General features: G+C 43.1%; 1 protein-coding gene across 3 annotated transcripts in view; it reads right to left on the bottom strand.

Moving 5' to 3' along the window:
* Nucleotides 1-17,274, bottom strand: part of MCTP2 (multiple C2 and transmembrane domain containing 2) — a 229,837-nt gene extending 212,563 nt beyond the window's left edge. For 2 of the 3 annotated variants that reach the window (XM_029066580.2, XM_029066584.2), the window contains exon 1: nucleotides 17,149-17,274. The gene's annotated coding sequence lies outside the window, so the exon portion shown is untranslated. Of the gene's footprint in view, nucleotides 1-14,800; nucleotides 14,973-17,148 lie in introns of those variants that run through there. The other variant, XM_029066581.1, reaches the window with a different exon arrangement.
* Nucleotides 17,275-20,708: the final 3,434 nt, after the last annotated feature.

Genomic DNA, 20,708 nt, shown 5'->3' with positions numbered 1-20,708 from the left:
TATGGCAACCTGATTTTTGACTCAGCTAGCCATGCTGTCATTAAGTATTCTCAGAACCTTGATGGACCTTTCAGAGGCAGCCAAGTTTACTAAGTAATTTCCAGAGCCAAAATCAGCTAAAGGTATCAGGTGCTTTCGCTGGACCTATGAAAACTGTGTAGTGGCTTCAGTGTTGTTTCTCTATACTGGGTTCTGTTGGAAATGAAGTATTTGGTGCATATTTGGAGATGAAACTCACATCATCAGTGAGGTTAGTTTGTGTGGATCTGTTTATCTGGGGTGCTGTTCTGTTGGAGTGGGAATGCAGAGAATGATATCGATCTACCTCATCCCCACCATCCCTCGGTTTTTCTCCTCATATCCTCAGCAGACTCAGGAGGGGGATGGCATGGTTCCAAAAGTAGCAGCAATGGATAAAGAAAATGCAGTTATTTGCCTGGAAGTGGCCCCTGGACCCTGTGCTTCCTTGAATATTTGCATGAGCTCCACCTAGTTCTGAGGAAGGCAGGGGACAATCACAAGGAGGGATTGACAGTAGATAACCTCTCTTACAGAAGCTCCTGCTTCTATCATGGTCATTTAACCATTGGATGTTATGGGTCTATGCCTCTCTCTATCAGGCTCTTATCTGTTGAGAATGAGGTTTACCAGCAAAGAATTAGAATTAATCTCAGAATTCTTTATTGTCAGAACAAAAGCAACAGGTGTTGATGGGGGCTGTTCACACCGGTGCAGCTGTCTGGACTTAGAGCACATTCCACCTTCAGGCACCTGCAGCTCTGAAGGAGGAGATGGTGCCCAGAATCCCTCCTGCCACTTCCCTGAGTGTGGTGACTGCATGTGTCCACTGATATCAAGATCTGGTTCATGGGCTTTATGGGCACTGCCAATTATGGCTTATTTTCCAAACCATTCACATATACACAGACAGTTGGCAACCTTTTTCCCCATAGCCATAGAAAAAAAATCAATTTATCTAATGGTATTTGAATACTGTGTGCAGACTATATTCACTATTAAGCCACGCTGCTTCTCTAATCCTGGCTCCACCATGTGCATGCTGTGTGACCTTAGGTAAGTCACAACTTCTCTCAGTCATATTTATTGAGCGCTTACTGTGTGCAGAACACTTTACTAAGCACTTGGGAGAGTACAATTTAATAACTAACAGGCATATTCCCTGTCCACTATGAGCTGGGTCTCAGTTTCCTTGTCTGTCAAAATGGGATTTAACACCTCTTCTCCATCCTATTTATACTGTGAGCCCCTTGTGAATGGGGACAGTGTTTGACTGGATTATCTTGCATCTACTTCAACAGCAGTTCAGTGCTTAATTAACATATTTTAAGTGCTTAAGTATCACAACCGTGAATATTATCATCTTTTCATTCCTCTCACCCTACTGAGGAAACAGGATGACAATCAGAGACAAGTGGACTCTGGAGCAATAGAGGATAGTTCCCAGGGACAGGTGGTTTTGGGGGAGAAGGGAAAGTTGAAGAAGAGCGGGTTCTCAAGCATCACAGTGGACAATCTCCGGGGGAGCCAAGCACTTCATGCTCTCTATTTCTAAGGCGAGGTCAAAGGGAGATGTGTGTTTTGGTGAGAATCCTCACAGAAAGATAGTAAATATTGGCCGCCTAACACAAAACAAAGAGATGCAACAAGTTCAGTGAGCAGTTTTCTCTTTGATCGGCAGCATTCCAATACCGTCATTTTGTGTCTTCCTTGGCTTAACTGCTGAGAGAGCTGTGGGTATGCCAGACCCACCCCCTTTATGAGCCTGTTGGGTCAGGGTAGGCCAGACTAGGACTTAACTCCATCATACCGGGGTGGGTTAAAGGGCTTCCGGCACCTTCTGCTGCCTCAGCTGGAGAAAGATGAAAACCCATTAGGGCTCTCTCCCTCACGGTGAGAAACAGCATGGAAAAATTGTATTCTCCCAAGTGCTTAGTACAGTGCTTTGCACATAGTAAGTGCTCAATAAATAAGAGTGAATAAATGAATGAAAGCAAGGGTCTGGGAGTCAGAGATTCTGGATCTACTGCCACTTCTGTCCTTTGCCTGCTGGGTAAGTCACTTAACTTCTCTGGGCCTCAGTTTCCTCCTCTGCAAAATGGGGATTCAATACCTGTTTTCCCTATTTTGCTTGGGAGCCCCATGTGAGACAAGGACTGTGCTCAATTAGCATAGACTGTACTTTCTCCAGAACCTAGTACAGTGCTTGGCACATAGTGCTTAAATACCATCATCATACATTCCTATAATTTTATCCTATGAAAAACTGAAAATATCTACAAAGGATCGTTTCCTCAATCCCAGCCCTTCCAGAAACAAGGAGAGCTCTCTGATTGCTTGACCTCAGCTAGCGCATCAGAACATGGTTCCAATCAGCGCAACCTGAAAATGTCCAGATAATTCTGCCAACATCCCAGGACTTGATAGATTTGGAGCTTCCATTCCTCTAGACCCTAAGCTCACTGTGGGGAGGGAATGCATCTGTTACATTGTACTCTCTCCAGCACTTAGTACAGTGCTCTGCACTCAGTAAGTGTTCAATAAATATGATTAACTAACTGACTCCAGAGGCACAGAAAGCTTTCAGTAGGGTACGACGGTGGATGGGGGAGGAAGAGGAGAGGGAGAAAGGAGGTCTATACACAATAAATGCTCAATAAATACGATTGATTGACATCCCTGGGAGCTCAACAGCTTGGTGGGGGAAGAAAGTAACTGTCTTAACTCCCTGGGATTTTCCCAAGGTAAAGGGCTAATACACTAACATCACAGATACACTGCCCACCTTGATAGAAGAGAGGCAAGTGTTTACCATACATAAAGAACTATCCATCAGAATCTTAAGTCTCCCTTAGCCAAGAGTGAGAAAATTAATCAGCAACAGTAATTACACAACAGGATTTTGTGTGCCCTAGTGGAAAGGGCACAGATCTGGGAGTTGAAGGACCTGGATTTTCATCCCAGCTCTGCTACTTGCTTGCTGTGCTATTTTGCATAATTCACTTAACTTCTCTATGCCTCAGTTTCCACATCTGTAAAATGAGAAATAAATACCTGTCCTCCCTCTTGATTTACCTCAAAGTCCTTTGTGAGAGGGGGGTTTTATTCAACCTAATTATCTTGTATCTACTCCAGCAGTGCTTGGCACATAGTAAGTGCTTAAGTACTACTAGTAGTATAATTGACAAAAATCCTATCTTACTTTCAGCTAACCATAATCACTTAGTGATTCTTAACGTGCTTGGGTTAACCAACAACTAACCACATCCATTTACCAGTTTTCCTCATGTAATACTCTCCACATGTCTTCTCTGGCCCAAGGGTAGATTTCTTGCAGACTTCTTCACTTGGTGTGGAGAGGAAAGAGCTCTGTTCTCTGTGTCTCCTTCATGACATTCTCTTCTGATTTTCCTTCTACCCCATCTTTCCCTGGAATGGCTGAGCTCTCATTAATGTCAACAGGTGAGCTGACCAATTCAAGAGTGATTGACAGGGCATGTAAATGAGCCTTTCCTGAGTCCAAGTGTGCCTCATAGATGAAAATCAATCAAGCACTTACTGCATGTAAAGGAGAGTACTAAGCGCCTGGGGGAGTACAATACAGCAGATTTGGTACACATGTATCCTGCCCACAATGAGCCCGCAGTCAAGAGGGGAAGATAGATATTAATATAAATAACTTATAGATATGCACTTAGGTGCTGTGGGGCTGAGGGTGAGGCAAATACTAAATGCCCCAAGGTCACATATCCACGTGTGCAGCTGATGGTCCTGAAGGGATAGGAAGTCAGGGAAAGGATGGCTTAAAAGATGGAGAAGCAGTGTTGGCCAGTGGATAGAGCATGGGCCTGGGAATCAGGAGGACCTGGCTTCTAATCCTGCTCTGCCACTGATCTGCTATGTGACCTTGGATAGTCCCTTAACTTCTATGTGCCTCAGTTACCTCATTTGAAAAATGGGAATTAAGACTGTAAGCCCCATTTGGGACAAGGAGTGTGTCTAACCTGATTACTCTGTATCTACCTCAGTGCTTAAAACAGTGCCTGGCAATAGTAAGTGCTTAACAAATACCATTAAAAAAATGGAATGTCCCTTCTGTTGTCCTATGCAGTCCAAGACTGCCCTATTTGAGGCCCTGCAAGATGTCAAAATTTGGAAAAAAACAGATTTAAGAGGGGAAGATCCACATTTTTCATTGCTTGTCTAGCTTAGTCCACGTTAGACTAGGCCCTGAAAACCATCATTATTATAATTGATAGAATTTGCTGTGTGTACAGTACTATTATGGGTTCTTGGGGAGTTTACAAAAGACATATTAACCATGTGGCCTGTTCTCAAGATGTTTACAGCCTAGAGTGTATTCTAGATTGAAGTTAGCCCATGAGGAAAGAAATGACCCCTCTCCTTAGACCCTTGCAAGATCTCTGTTGCTGCACAAACCCAACAATCAAAGGGCTTTTTATATATTAACGGTGGTATTTGTTAAGCGTTAACTATGTGCAAAGCACTGTTCTAAGCGCTGGGAGGACACAAGGTGATCAGGTGGGGCTCACAATTTTAATCCCCATTTTACAGATGAGGTAACTGAGGCACAGAGAACTTAAGTGACTTGCCCAAAGTCACACAGCTGGCAAGCGGCGGAGCCAGGATTAGACTCCCAAGCCTGGGTTCTTTCCACTGAGCCACACTGCTTCTCTATCGATTCATGCTTTATATCAGTTCATGCTCTCAGAGGTCTACTAGCTTGTTCCATTACTTGGGTCTTGCTTGTATGCCTTTACTGTAAGCACACAAACAATCTAACCACCACAGATACTAGAATAAATGAAAGTCCATGGTTTAGAGAGTCTGAAGTCATCAGATTGCAAATGGAAAAACATTTAAAAAAATCTCCCTTCCGCCAGGTGTCTCAACATTGAGAGGGCAGCTGACGGTTTGAGAATATGAAAGATGTAAATGTGGTCTACAAGAGCTTAACAATATAAACAAGGAGATTCAGAGCAAACACACTGGAGGACCACGTTAAAAATTTCCCTGCTCACTGGATGTTCTTTATTTTAATTTATGGGAAAGTCTGGTATCTGTAATTTGAGTGAAACTTAACTCCATCCAATTATTCCCTTATCAATCAGCTTAAGTGAATTAAAAAGCACACATGTAATTGGGAGTTTTTCAGGATTCAAAGATCCAGTAGGAATCAGAGTTTAAATGCCAATGACTGTCCAGATCTAGAGCTACCCAGTTTTTTGTTTTGTTTGTTTAATGGTATTTGCTAAGTGCTTACTAAGTGCCAGACACTGTACACTTAGATACAAGCATATTAATAATAATAATGTTGGTATTAAGCGCTTACTATGTGCAGAGCACAGTTCTAAGCGCTGGGGTAGATACAGGGTAATCAGGTTGTCCCACATGAGGCTCACAGTTAATCCCCATTTTACAGATGAGGTAACTGAGGCACAGAGAAGTTAAGTGACTTGCCCACAGTCACACAGCTGACAAGTGGCAGAGCCGGGAGTCGAACCCATGACCTCTGATTCCGAAGCCCAGGCTCTTTCCACTGAGCCACGCTGCTTCCCTGTACAACAATATAACAAAGTTGGCAGACATGCTCCCTGCCCACAAGGAGCTTACATCTAGTTAGGGAGACAGTAAAACAAACTACAGATAGGAGAAGCAGCAGAGTGTAAGGATATTGGGAGTCAGAGGTCATAGGTTCTAATCCGGGCTCCATCACTTGTCATCTGGGTGACTTTGGGCAAATCACTTAATTTCTCTGTGCCTCAGTTACCTCACTTGCAAAATGGGGATTAAGATAGTGAACCCCACGAGGGACAACCTGAATACCTTTTCATCTTTCCCAGCGCTTAAAACAGTGCATGGCACATAGTAAGTGCTCCACAAATACCATTATTATTATTATTATTATATGAGCTGTGGGACTATGGGTGAGGTGAGTTTTTTTATGGCATTTGTGAAGCGCTTACTATGTGCCAGGCATTGTACTAAGTGCTGGGGGTAGCAGCGTGGCCTAGTGGATAGAGCACGGGCCTATGAATCAGAAGCTCATGGGTTCTAATCCCGGTTCTGCCACATGTCTTCTGTGTGACCTTGGGCAAATCACTTCACTTCTCTGGATCTCAGTTCCCTCATCTGTAAAATGAGAAGCAGCGTGGCACAGTGGAAAGAGCCCGGGCTTGGGAGTCAGAGTTCATGGGTTCGAATCCCGGTTCCGCCGCTTGCCAGCTGTGTGACTTTGGGCAAGTGACTTAACTTCTCTGTGCCTCAGTTACCTCATCTGTAAAATGGTGATTAAAACGGTGAGCCCCAAATGGGACAACCTGATCACCTTGTATCCCCCAGAGTTTAGAACAGTGCTTTGCACATAGTAAGCACTTAACAAATATCACCATTTTTATTTAAAATGGAGATTAAAACTGTGAGCCCCAAGTTGGACAGGGATTGTGTCCAAACTGATTACCTTGTATCTACCCCAATGCTTAGAACAGTGCTTGGCACAGAGTAAGTGCTTAAAAAATACCATAGTTAATCAGGTTGGACACGGTCCCTTGTCCCACATGGGGCTCAAGTCTTAACTGAGTAATGAGGTGCTTAACAGGAACATACTAAAGTGCACAGAAGACACAGAAAACAGGACACAGTGATTGTGGGGGACAATGAGCAGTAAATTAGGGAAGTCTTCTTGAAGGAGATGGGACTTTAGTAGGGCTTTAAAAATGGGAATAGTGGTGGTCTGTAGCATATGAAGGGTGTGTGAATTCCAGTTCAGAAGGAGGGCATGAGCAAGGGGTCCACAATGAAAGAGACAAGATTGAGATACAGTATATACATTGGTATTAGAAGAGCAAAGTATGTGGGCTGGAATAGAGTGGAAGGTGAGTGAGGCTAAGTAGAAGGGGGAGAACTGATTGAGTGTACAGGAACAAGGAAGCTAACCAGTTCACAGGAAGGTTATTGGTTTTCCCTCTAGCCAAATTCTAGGAACTACTTGTAATTCTGGGAACTACTTTGCACTGGGAAACCTGAAAGGGAATACTCATGATGTGTTGAATATTTTTTTTAAAAAGCTGATTCCACAAACACACATAGCAGTTAGTACAGTGCTCTGCACATACTAAGCGTTCAATAAATATGACTGATAATTTAAATCACATCTGACAGTAAACTAATTTCTTTAGAAATGAAGTACTTCATTTGTGTGCACCCACACAGATGGCAAAAACCTGTTAGGACAAAGCCACAAAAGGGAAAGTAATTTTAGATTATGTAACAACAAGTTAGACAAGTGTTAGCAAAATTACATTAAGGCTGGACGTTAGGTGTCAGATTTCACAATGATCAAGTTGCTTTGTGTATCCCACTCTCCTACCAGCCATTTCAGAGAATTGCTGTCATCCTCAGAGGCTTTTTTCTCTGTCTCCAGCCCCTGCTTAAACTACTGTAAGAAAGTGAAAAAGTTGGGGCAGTCCACATCTCCAGCAAACAACTATATCCACATGAGCCTAGGAAGCTTTAGAATGACAAGCTGAATATTAACAGTTTGTAGATTTTTTGAACCTGAATATCGCTGAGAACTGCCTGTTACAGTGTGGAGAGTGATCCACAGGGTAACCATAATTCTAACAATGAAAGTGAATTGAAGACACCATCATAGGAGTTGGCATTTGGGATTAAAAATACCTAGCAAACCCTAACAGTGAATTGTTCTTGGGTGAGTAGGACAGAATCACCAGTAGGCCTTACCAAACAATAATGGAGGCTCAGCTGAACCCACGGACATCATCCAGAGTTGGACACAATAATTGAGAAATTACATTTTTGCCCCACCTCATCTGTGGGTCGAGTGAAGGACATTCATTTACTTCTACTTTTAGGGAGTGCTAACCAGGGATACATCTAATAAAGTCACACCAGTTCTATACTCAAGGCAATCTAGCCCACAATGGAAACATTGTGAAATCACTGCAACTTCAGTCTGAAGAGACATTCCCCATTTCTCAATGGTAATTGGGCAGGGTCTCACAGCTGCAGCAAGAAGCCAAACCTCATTCAGTTCACCCAGGACCACGTGGGAGAGAGGCCAACCCCCACTCCCACCAAATATCACCACCCCCACCGCCCCCCCCCCGGCTCCAACTCGAACAGGACTCCAAAGGACTTTAAGTCTGCCAACTCCTCCAGCTGTGAAAGTGAGGACCCAGTGATGGTGTAAGGGCTTCTCAACTTCTGGAACAGTGGATAATCTATGGATGCCATCATGACTTTGGCCGTGACAGCTGGATTCTGAGTCACGAGAAGCCTAAATCTCTGCTCTTCTAGAGAGCTCAAAACTGTATTCCTCCGTTCCTTGTACTTTATGTTGTTTTTGTGTTCTTCCTCCCTTGTGTACCTGACACCTATGCCCTCTCCCCTTCCAAATTCTTAGATGACAAGCTCCTTGAGTGGTTGGGACCATGGTAATTTTTACTTGCGTATTTTTGGCCTACAATAAATACTTAATCTCTACCTTCACTACTACAACTACAGTCCTCCTTCAAAATGTGTTTAGCCCTCTAGCCTGCAAACTTGATGAGGGCAGGATTTGAGAAGCAGCGTGGCTCACTGGAAAGAGCACGGGCTTTGGAGTCAGATGTCATGGGTTCAAACCCCGGCTCTGCCACTTGCCAGCTGTGTGACTTTGGGCAAGTCACTTAACTTCTCGGTGCCTCAGTTCCCTCATCTGTAAAATGGGGATTAAGACTGTGAGCCCCACGTGGGACAACCTGATTCCCCTGTGTCTACCCCAGCGCTTAGAACAGTGCTCGGCACATAGTAAGCGCTTAACAAATACCAACATTATTATTATTATTATTATTATGTCTACTAAATCAATCAATCATATTTATTGATCTGTGTGCAGAATACTGTACTAAGAGCTTGGGAGAGTACAATATAACAGAGTTGGTAGACATGTTCCCTGCCCACAGTATAGAGGGCGAGGCAGACATTGATATAAATGAACAAATTACAGGAATGTAATTATAAAAATTAATTATGGTATTTGTTAAGTGCTTACTATGTGCCAGGTACTGTTTTAAGTGATGGGATGAATACAAGCAAATCAGGTTGGACACAGTGCTGTGGGACCGAGGCGGGTAGTAAATTAAAGGATCAACTCAGGGTGACAGAGAAGGAAGTGGGAGAAGAGGAAATAAGGGTTTGGTTAAGGAAGGTCTCTTGGGAGAGATGTGTCTTCAATAAGGCTTTGAAGGTGAGCAGATATCAAGAGGTAGGGTGTTCCAGGCCAGAGGCAGGACATGGATGTGAGGTCAGTGATGAGATAGTTGATTATGAGGTGGACAGAGTCAGTTGGCACCAGAGGAGTGAAGTGTGCAGGCTGGATTGTAGAAGAAGAGGAGCACGGTGAGGTAGGAGGGGACAAAGTGATTGAGTGCTTTAAAATGGATGGTAAGGAGTTTTGTTTGATATGGAGTTGTATGGACAACCACTGGAGGTTCTTGAGGAGTGGGGAAACATGGACTGAAGGTTTTTGTGGAAAAATGATCTGGGCAGCAAAGTGAAGCATGCACTTGAGTGGAGACAGACAGGAGGAAGGGAGGTTAGAAAGGAGACTGATATATAATTAAGGCGGGATAGGATAAATCCTTGGATTCATGGGGTAGCAGTTTGGATGGAGAGGAAAAAGATGATTTTAGAAATGTGAAGGCTTAACCCGCAGAATTTAGTGACATATCTATTATGGGGGTTGAATGAAAGAGATGGGTCAAGGATAACATCAAGGTTACAGACTTGTGAGACAGAAAGGATGGTGATGCTGCCTACAGTGATGAGAAAATCATGGAGGAGAGTACAGGGTTTGAGTGGAGAGGTAAGGCTTTCTGTTTGGACACGTTAAGTTTGAGGTGTTGGTGGGACACCTGTCTTAAAGGCAGGAGGAAATGTGACACTGCAGAGATGGAAAAAGATCAGGGCTGTAGATGTAGATTTGACAATTATCCACATAGAGGTTGTAGTTGAAGGCATGGGAGCGAAGGAGTTCTCCAACAAAGTGAGTGTAGATGGAGAAGAGAAAGGAACCCAGAACTGAACCTTGAAGGATTCCCTCAGTGAGGGGGTAAAAGGCAGAGGAGGAGCCATTGAAAAAGACTGAGAATGAATGGCCAGAGAGATGGGAGGAAAACCAGAAGAGGACAGTGTCAGAGAAGCAAATGTTAGATAATGTATCCAGGAGAAGGGGAAGGTCGACTGTGTCAAAGGCAGCTGAGAGGTCAAGGATGATTAGGATTTAGTAGAGGCCAGTGGATTTGACAAAAAGGAGATCATCCGTGACTTTTGAGAGGGCAGTTTATGTGGAGTAAAAAGGATGGAAGCAAGATTGGAGGGGGTCAATGAAAGAATTGAAGAAGATGAACTTGAGACAGTGGGTCTAGACAACTTGCTCAAGGAGATTCAAGGGAAAAGGTAGGAGAGAGACGGCGCAATAAATAGAGGGAGCCATGGGGTCAAGGGAGTGTTTTTTTAGAATGTGAGAGACGTGCATGTTTGAAAACAGTGGGGAAGAAGCCACGGGGGAGTGAACAGTTGAAGATGGTGGTCAGGATGGAAGAAGAGAGGGAGAAAGTGCTTTGATAAGGTGCGAAGGGGTGGGGTCAGATACAAAGGTGGAGAAGGTGGATTTTTAGAAAAGGCAGGAGATCTTTTGATATACTGCTGGGAAAGATGTATACTAAATCTAATGTACTCTCAACCACTTAGCACAGAGTACGTGCTTAGTTAACACTGATTGTTTGACTCACATGTCTAGAGAAATCTTCCACTAGGAAGCAAGTGAAAGGGAATCCAAGAATGCTGAAAACCTATACCCCAAAATTTAAATGATCATTTAGCAATAATTATGTTCTTAGACTTGACACATTTGGCAATCTGGACCACAGGACTACAAACCTAGACCCCAAAAGTTTAAAAAAAACAAAAACTGTCTTTTAATATGTTCAATAGAAACACTGAAAGTTACAACATATTTCCAGAATGCAAAAACTAGGCTTTTCTTAAGGAGATTTATATAGAGGCTGAGCATGAAGTGTAAAATGTAAACTGAACACGGAGAGCCCCTGGCAAACAAGGATCTACAAGCAGAAAGAATGTGTGGGAAGGGTGAGGAATAGGTTAAACTGGCTCAAAAACAATTTATTTGTAAATTACCAGTATACCTTACCTTCATAAACTTAAAAAAAAAAAGAACCCTATTGTCACTTCAAAGAAGTTGTCCATCGCCTTCCATTGTCCTTTATTATAGTACCACTGGAAGCACTGGGGCAAATACAAGATAATCAAGTTGGACACAGTCCCTGTCCCACATTGGCCTCACAGTCTTACACCCTATTTTACAGATGAGGTAACTGAGGCCTAGAGAAGTAATTTTCCCAAGGTCACACAGCAGACAACTAGGGGAGCTGGTATTAAAACTTAGGTACTCTGACTCCCAGATCCTGGCTCATTCCATTAGGTCATGCTGCTTCTCCATTGTGTGCCTTGTATGCCAGCCCAATCTTGTCAATTGTTAATACAAAGAATTTCACAAGAATTCCCCTCCCTAATTTCTCCAGAAACAGTAATACCTGTTTGCCAGATTTAAGAGATTCAGGAGAAAATAGAGGGAAGAAGTAACTTGTCTAGGCAATTGGATAACCACTATTGGACCATGCTAATGTTTCAGAAAAGAGAAGCTTCAAAAGAAAGGGTGGTAGGAGATGGTTCAGAGAGAGAAGCCACTCTTAAAAAGATGAGGAGATATTAAGGAAGGTAAATGCAGGCAAAATATAGATGTCATTAGAAATCTGGAAATTTTTCATACAGAGTTATAACCAAAGAGTTGCTGCAATTTAGAATCGTATCTCTCTCAATTTGCATAGTTATGAGTCAGCACACCATATAAAACAAATACTTTCAAAATGGTTTCGACAAGCTAGAAAAGTGTTTTTTTTAAAAAAAGTTTTGATTTTTTACCTGGATTTTGAAGGAATTTCTCCTCATTCAGTTTTATAGGAGTAAACTTGAGTTTCTGGTTTAAGTATCCCAATATTCTTAATCCATTCTTTTTTTTCCCCCACATTTAAAGAACAAAATTAATCAAACTACAACAGGTAGTAAGTTCTTTGTATTACACAGTTTCACTTTTTATCTGTATGTTGCCATTGATGTTGGAAGTATTCACCAGAATTATAATAAAATACATTGGGAATATTAAAATAAATCCTTTAAAATTAACCATTTAGGAAATTCCAGTCAATCGTATTTACTGAGCACTTAGACAAAGTTTCCTGCTCACAAGGTACTTATAGTCTAGAGGGGGACATAGATGAATTGTAGATATGTACATAAGTGCTGTGGGACTGTTTGTTACAATAGTAACATTAGGCAAGGATTCTTTAAAACCAAGCATTTCAATTGTCTACTGTTTATGCTCTCTATTATTAGACTTCTCTGGAACTGCCTAATGTCTCTGCACTGGTTGTTTTTTTCTCTTGTTCCTAATCAATTTCATTGTCCTTGGGATTGAACACTATGTGGGAATGACCTCCCACCACCAAACACTAAATTCACCTGTTTTTCTAAACACGCTCCTCTCCAAAGAATATTTTAAAGCAATAACTGAGAGCCACACATAGAATGCACATCCAACTTCCTCCCCGATACTGGGGAATACTAGTCACTAATGTATATTAGACATTGTCATAATGAAGACTAAGATTTTGGAAGGCCCCAAAATATATCATTAGACATGGTAGTTTCTGGGGTACTACTTATCTTGTAATCACTGATGGATCAAAGACAATTAGGTGAATCCCTCAAGGAAAAGAGCAACACAGAAAAATCCAGAAGGATTTAATTCTACTTCTACTGCAGGACTATGGCTCCATTTCACATGGGCAATGACTTGGTAATGATTAAGCCATTCGGTCTCTATCAGCAAGCTTCAGTTCCCCTATTATTAAGCACCAGTAGTTTCTGTCTCTTCAGAACAAAATTCTGTGTCTACTAACCGCAGGCTACATCACAGGTGCCCCACTCTCAAGCGTGGCTTGGTGGATAGAACAGGGGCCTGGGAGTCAGAAGGCCCTGGGTTCTAATCCAGGCTCTGCCATATGTCTGCTGTGTGACCTTGAGCTAGTCACTTCACTTCTCTGGTCCCAGTTCCCTCATCTATAAAATGGGGATGAAGAGTGTGAGCCCCATGTGAGACAGAGACTGCCCAACCTGATTAACTTGTATCTACCCCAGTGCTTAGAACAGTGCTTGGCACTTAGTAAACATTTAACAAGTACCATAATTATTATTATTATTATCTCTTTGTCAAGAAGGGATCATAGAGTCACTGACCTCATAATGAGAAGTTTGTAGCTCTATATAGGAAATCCTAATAAATTTACCTAGCATCAGGAGAGGTGATACAACTCATCATAATAATTGTAATGATTTTGGTATTTGTTAAGTGCTTACTATGTGCCAGACACTCTGCTAAGCACTGGGGTGGATACAAGCAAATGAGGTTGGACACAGTCCCTGTCCCAAGTAGGGCTCACAGTCTCAATCCCTATTTTAAAGGTGAGGTATCTATGGCCCAGAGTAGTGAAGTGACTTACCCAAGGTCACAGAGCAGACAAGAAGCAGAGTTAGGCTTAGAACTCACAACCTTCTGACTCCCAGCCTCAGGATCTATCCATTATGCCATGCTGCTTCTGCTCCACCATGCTGCTTCTGCTGAAGAACTGCTGATGAAGTTCCGCTGATTAACTTTGGGCATTTGGGGGGTCTACTGTTCAAAAATAATCTGTAATGGCCCTTCCTATAAATCATCCATTTAAAAAGGTAGGCTTTAAATACAGAATGTATTTGCACTGGATTCCACTAACCTCTGTCCTTCTCATCAGGTAAAACAATTTTGTTTATTTGACTCCTCGGTGGACCCCTCCTTCCAACCAACCTGAAACTCTCTCCCTCATCAAATCCACTAAACCATAGCTCTCTCCATCTGCAAAGCCCTCCTAAAGTCTAATTTTCATCTCCTCTAATATTACCAAATACACATCTCCACCTTTATACACTCACAATCACCCAAAACACTTACATATTCTACCTATAAATTATTTGAGAAGTAGCATGGCCTAGTCGAAAGAGTATGGACCTGGGAGTCAGAAGACCTGAGTTCTAATCCTTTATGCCACTTGTCTGTTGTGTGATCTCGGGCAAGTCATTTAACTTCATGGTGCTTCAGTTTCCTTATTTGTAAAATGGTGTTAAATAGCTATTCTCTGTCACACAAACTGTGAGCCCAGTGTGGGACAGGGACTGTGTCTTATCTGATTGACTGATTCATCCCAGTGCTTAGGACAGTGATTGGTACACAGAAAGCACTTAACAGATATCACAATCGTTTTTATTATTAGTTTCCCCACCCCAGTAATAAGCTTTTAAGCTCCTTGAAGGGGGAGTACATGTCTTCATCCACTATTGCACTCTCCCAACTGCTTAGTGCTCTGCAAACAGCCCTCAATAAATACTACTGACTGATCAGAAAAATTTCCTCATTTACCAATATTAGAAACTCATACTATAGAAACATAATCTTAATAAAAATGTTAAATCTTTTTTCCACAGATGCAAAAATTAAGCCAGCTGATAATGATCATTAACAGTAAAGCTATGTCTGCATAGCAAAAAAGGGATGTGGAAATTTGACTATTGAATTTAATCAACATACCTGGTCCCAAAATTAATTATGAGATCTAAATGTCTTCCATCGGTTGTTAACGCTGTCCAAACATTTCTTAACATTGTGTCGTGATGACCCAGCCAAGAGGAAGAAGTCTTAATTGTATTTTCAACACAGTCTTGTAGATGGGAAGCAGTGTGGCTCAGTGGAAAGAGCCCGGGCTTGGGAGTCAGAAGTCATGGGTTCGAATCCCGGCTCTGCCTCTTGTCAGCTGTGTGACTTTGGGCAAGTCGCTTCACTTCCCTGTGCCTCAGTTCCCTCATCTGTAAAAGGGGGATTAAAACTGTGAGCCCCACGTGGGACAATCTGATCACCTTGTATCCCCCAGCGCTTAGAACAGTGCTTTGCACATAGTAAGCGCTTAACAAATACCATCATTATTATTATGAGAAGCAGCGTGGCTCAGTGGAAAGAACACGGGCTTTGGAGTCAGAGGTCATGGGTTCAAATCCCGGCTCGGCCATTTGTCAGCTGTGTGACTTTGGGCAAGTCACTTAACTTCTCGGTGCCTCAGTTACCTCATCTGTAAAATGGGGATTAAGACTGTGAGCCCCACGTGGGACAACCTGATTCCCTTGTGTCTACCCCAGCGCTTAGAACAGTGCTTGGCACATAGTAAGCGCTTAACAAATACCAACATTATTATTATTATTATGTCTTTTAAATATCTGATGCAGAAAGAAATATTTGATACCACCAGCATCTGAATCTTCCTTGCCCCATAGCAGGGCATTGAAGAATTGCATTCTGTTTGGACAAACAGTCTTGTAGACAGATAACCCCTACCTAATCAATGAGTAACAAACAACATCCTGTGATTGTACACTCCAGGGTAAAAAACAAACAAACAAAAACTCCAGGAGGAGAGGCAGGGGGTTGGTAAAGAATTTTCACTCAATTACAAAGCTCTGTTACCTTCACTTGCTCTCACACAGACCTGTCTTCAAAAAAGAATTAAGCTCAAAAATTAACTTGAATTGCATCCTAGGAAAACAGGATCTGCACCAATGGAAGATTGATAGAATGAAAAATCGGTAGTCACTCTAAATTTAACAAGATCAAAAAATGCCCGCACCCTGCTACTTATTCTCACCGCATTAACGTAAGCTCCACCTTATTAAGTCAGCACCTAAAGAAATATTTACTTACAAAAGAAAAACCCAGAATCCACTTTCTACTGCAAGCAGGGTTCATGCGCACAAACCCAACATTTCTATTGATTGATTTCTGATGATGCACCCCAGGCATAACAAAAAATACGTGGTTTTGGACATTTCAAAGTAATTGGAAGAAACAGTACCGAATCTGTGTAATTCGGCTGTAGATTCAGCATCACCTGCTTCACATGTAAATGTGTTCTTTGTACGAAAAGGACACGCTCCTAATATTAATTCCTATGTATATAAACGCAGCTAGCCATGCTCAGAGACTCTTTCCACACCTGGCCATTTAAGCGTGGCTTGACAATGCCACACATAATAAGTCAAAGGCTTTCAGTGTTCACCATCGCACGATTTGCTTAACAAATAGGACTTCTGCTTACAGAATTAACCATGGCATCACTGACATTTTAAGTTTCACTTCATCGCATAAGGTTCTCCAGGTTGGCTGAGAGGTGGCTCGCAGTCTGCAGTTATTAGCACAGAGAGTTCTCCTTAGGTAACTTAGGTAATTCTCCTAGGTAAGTGAATGGTCCAGTTGCTGGATTTCTCAAACGAGGCAAGTCCACAAACTGCTGTGATCCTATGCGCTGTTCATCAATTTATTCAATAGTATTTACTGAGCGCTTACTATGTGCAGAGCACTGTACTAAGCACTTGGAATGTACAATTCGGCGACAGATAGAGACAATCCCTGCCCAATAACGGTTAGAAAAGAAAAAAAGTATTACTTTTGTAAGAAAAGAGGGGCAGAAATTGAGATCAAATTGTGCCCTCTCAACAACATTAACCTTCGCTTTCGTCTCCCAGATTTGAGATCACCCCTCTCTCCCCCCCAGACCCAACAAGCGCCTATTTCTCTCCCAGCCCCTACAGCAGCAGCCCAGATCCATCAATTACCCGGTGACATTTATTGAGCGCTTACTACGTGCAGAGCACTGCGCTAAGCGCTCGGGTGAGTACCCGACAAGAGTCCCACCAAAGGGGAACTCTGCTAACCTCCCTTCCCTGCGAGCCTAGCACTCATGCCAAACTTTGTCCCACCGGGCCATCAGCGGGGGCATCACGGGGGGGGGAGGGGGACAGGGGGTATCAGAGAGGGGGTCCCGGCGCAGGGAGGAGAACATCCCCTTTCCGTCCCAGCGGCTGTCCTGGACCCCGGAGTCCTGACCTCACCTGCTCCGGACGCGTGGGAAGATGCGGGTGGAGAGGTTCTTGTCCGGGAAGCCGGCTCTCATCGTCCGGGAGAGGGAGGAGCAGGAGGAGGAGGAGCCGGAGGAGGAGGAGAGGGAGTAAGAGGAGGAGCTGGAAGCTGGAGGAGGAGGAAAAGGAGGGAGGAGGATGAGCTGGAGGAGAGAAGGAGGAGGAGAAGGAGGGAGGAGCAGGAGGAGCTGGAGGAGAGAAGGAGGAGGAGCTGGAGGAGGAGGAAAAGGAGGGAGGAGAAGGAGCTGGAGGAGAAGAAGGAAGGAGGAGGAGGAAAAGGAGGGAGGAGGAGGAGCTGGAGGAGAAGGGAGGAGGAGGAGGAAACGGAGGGAGGAGGAGGAAAGGAGGAGGAGCACTAAAGGCAGGAGGAGGAGCAGGAGGCAAAGGGATAGAGCAAGATGCAGCAGCATCTGCCCCAACTTCCTCACCCAAACAGACGCGAGCAGCCCCTTAAAGGGGAAGCGCCCCTCCCGCCTGCACTTCAGCGGCCTCCGACCGAAAGTAGGCGCCGAGTGACAGCTGACGGCCAAGGGAACTTAGCCTCCCGGCTGCGCTTTCCGGACAGGACGGCTGCGAGGACGGGGAGGGGGACCGATGAATTTGGGAGGAGCCTCCCGCGACCTGGGAGTCGGTCATCAGTTCGGAAAGGTGGAAAGTTTGGTGGGAAGGAGGGATACTAGGGCTTGGAGTTAAGGCGGAGAGAGTGTGTAGCCTCCTCTTTGCAGGAGAGTGGTTTTAATTGGCACACTGCCTGCTTTTGCGGAAGCCCAGAACACTGCACACGAATTATATTGTCTGGGTTTTCTCCTCAATCAATCAGGCCTATTTATTGAGCGCTTACTAGGTGCAGAACACTGTATTAAGCTCATCAGAGAATACAACAGAATTAGGATCGTTATGGGCAGGGAATCTCTGCTCATTGTTGTATTGCATGGTTATTATTAATTGTATTTATTGAGTGCTTACTGTGTGCAAAGCACTTGGGAGAGTACAATATAATCTCACACACATTCCCTGTCCACAACAAGCTCAGAGACTAGTCTCCCAAGCAGTGCCCTGCACTTAGTCGTCTATTTATTGACCGCTTACTACGTGCAGAGCACTGTATTAAGCTCATCAGAGAGTACAACAGAATTAGGATAGTTATGGGCAGGGAATCTCTGCTCATTCTGTTGTATTGCATTATTCTTATTAATCGTATTTATTGAGTGTTTACTGTGTGCAAAGCACTTGGGAGAGTACAATATAACCTCACACACATTCCCTGTCCACAGCAAGCTCAGAGACTAGAGTCTCCCAAGCAGTGCCCTATACTTAGTCATCTTAATAACAATGATGGTATTTGTTAAGCACTTACAATGTGCCAAGCACTGCTCTAAGCATTGGGGTAGTTACAAGGTAATCAGGTTGTCTCACATGGGGCTCCCAGCCTTAATCCCCATTTTACAGGTGAGGTAACTGAGGCACTGAGAAATGAAGTGATTTGCCCAAAGTCACACAGCTGGTAAGTGGGGACCCGAGATTAGAGCCCATGGCATCTGACTCCCAAGCCTGTGCTCTTTCCACTAAGCCATGCTGCTTCTCCTAAGCACTCCATAAATACGATTGATTGAATTAGCAGACTAGTTCCCAGCCTGTGACAAGTTAACAGTCTCCTCCTATCATGATGGTAATAGCTTTGTCATATTATTGAAATTGATGCTAATATTTGGGAATATGAGCAGAGTTCTGGGCTTCAATGAAATCAAGCAGTGAGCCAATACACCATGTGATTATAACTCCTTTATGTCAAACAGGAGACTATGTACTCTGCCTTGAATCCAACCCCTCTTACCCCTAATTGCAATAAACACAATTGATTAATTGTCTCCTGCTCCCAGAAAGCATATGAGTCAGGGGTTACCATATTCTAAATATATAGGCCCTTGAATAATGGTTTGCCTATTGTAGACAGAGGCAGAAATAATAATAATGGGATATTAAGCATTTGCCAAGTGCCAGGCACTGTGCTAAGCACTGGGGTAAGTGGGTTGGACACAGTCCCTTTTCCACTACACCATGCTGCTTCCCATGACTTGGGCCAGAGATAGCTAGGTTAGGTTTGCTGGGGTGTCAGTGTTTGGGCTATTATAGCCCATGTTGCCACTCTGGGGTCACCCTTGCTTTGTGATCCCCGACTTCTAATTGTTTTACCATCTGGTGTCACCTCACTGAGCCAGAAGGGCACAGTGTGTGAGCATCTGAGTGCCAAGAGTCACTGCCATGACCCTATTATTTCTCAGATCGATCTGAGATAATTCAAGTGTGCCTTTTGCCAAGATAAAAATCACCTTTTGTCGAGACAAAAATTACTTCTCACAAATAAAAATCTGGTATGTGACAGATCTGTACTGATGATATCTGTGTAGGTCCCTGCCTTCAAGTAACTTATCTCTTTACTAAGATGATGATTGACTTTACTTCACTGATCCTTAATCACCAAGTTGGTTTCATCTTTTCCTGACAAATCCTCTTGCTTATTTGCACATAGTTGTGTATGAACTTGGAATATTTCTTCTTAATGCAACAGCAATATTAGTAAATGCTCCTGTGTCAAATTGAAAAACAGGCTGTTTCCACATTTTGGTCATCGTTCTTAATGTATCTTATATTACCACTTTGCCATGCATTTGGGGGCTCAGTTACAAATTAGTTTGAATCAATTTCCTAGAACCAAGTTGTGAGATAACAATATACGTACAATCTTTGTAACACTGGTCCGCATTAGCAGGCTAGAGTGTACACCCTTTAATTGCATCTTCTATTTTTTTTTTTTGCCATCTATCTAGACTGTAAGACTGTAAGTTCCTCCTATAGACTATCAGCAACTTCACAGGAACAATGTCTACAAATTCTGTTATACTCTTTCCCAAGTGCTGAGTACAGGGCTCTACACACAGTAAACAATCAAAACATACCATTCTCCAAACATACCACTGATTGATTGGCCTAACCTCATATACACTTAGATCAACCAAGTTTTCCTTTATTTTTGGTTCTTTTTCTATGATATTTAAGTGTTTACTGTTTGGCAGGCACTGTACTAAACCCCAGGGTAGATCAATCAATGGTATTTACTGAGCACTTTCTGTGTGCAGACGATTGTAGTAAGCACTTGGAGAGTATAACCAAACGAAATAAGCAGATACATTCCCTGCTCATAATGTAGATACATGCTAATCAGGGTTGGACACAGTCCTTCTCTCACATGGGTCTTAATCCTCATTTTACAGATGAGGTAACTGAGGCACAAAGAAGTTAGATGATTTGTCCAAGGTCACAGACAGCAGACAGGTGGAGGAGCCAGAATTAGAATCCAGGTCCTCTGACTCTCAAGCCCATGCTCTTTCCATGAGGCCACACTGCTTCATTACACTCTTGTGATCTTATCTAGATTAATGAAATAGAAATATAAGGGTTTGGGCCTAAGGAATTGGAAGCAAACTTGAAGTTTCATAATTTTCATTTTCTTGAGTCTGTGACTTTCTCCCAGG

Source organism: Ornithorhynchus anatinus, chromosome 5, assembly GCF_004115215.2.
Source record: "Ornithorhynchus anatinus isolate Pmale09 chromosome 5, mOrnAna1.pri.v4, whole genome shotgun sequence".
NCBI classification, from domain to species: domain Eukaryota; kingdom Metazoa; phylum Chordata; class Mammalia; order Monotremata; family Ornithorhynchidae; genus Ornithorhynchus; species Ornithorhynchus anatinus.
Note: the sequence above shows the minus strand (reverse complement) of the source record. Positions and strands in the feature narration are given on the sequence as shown.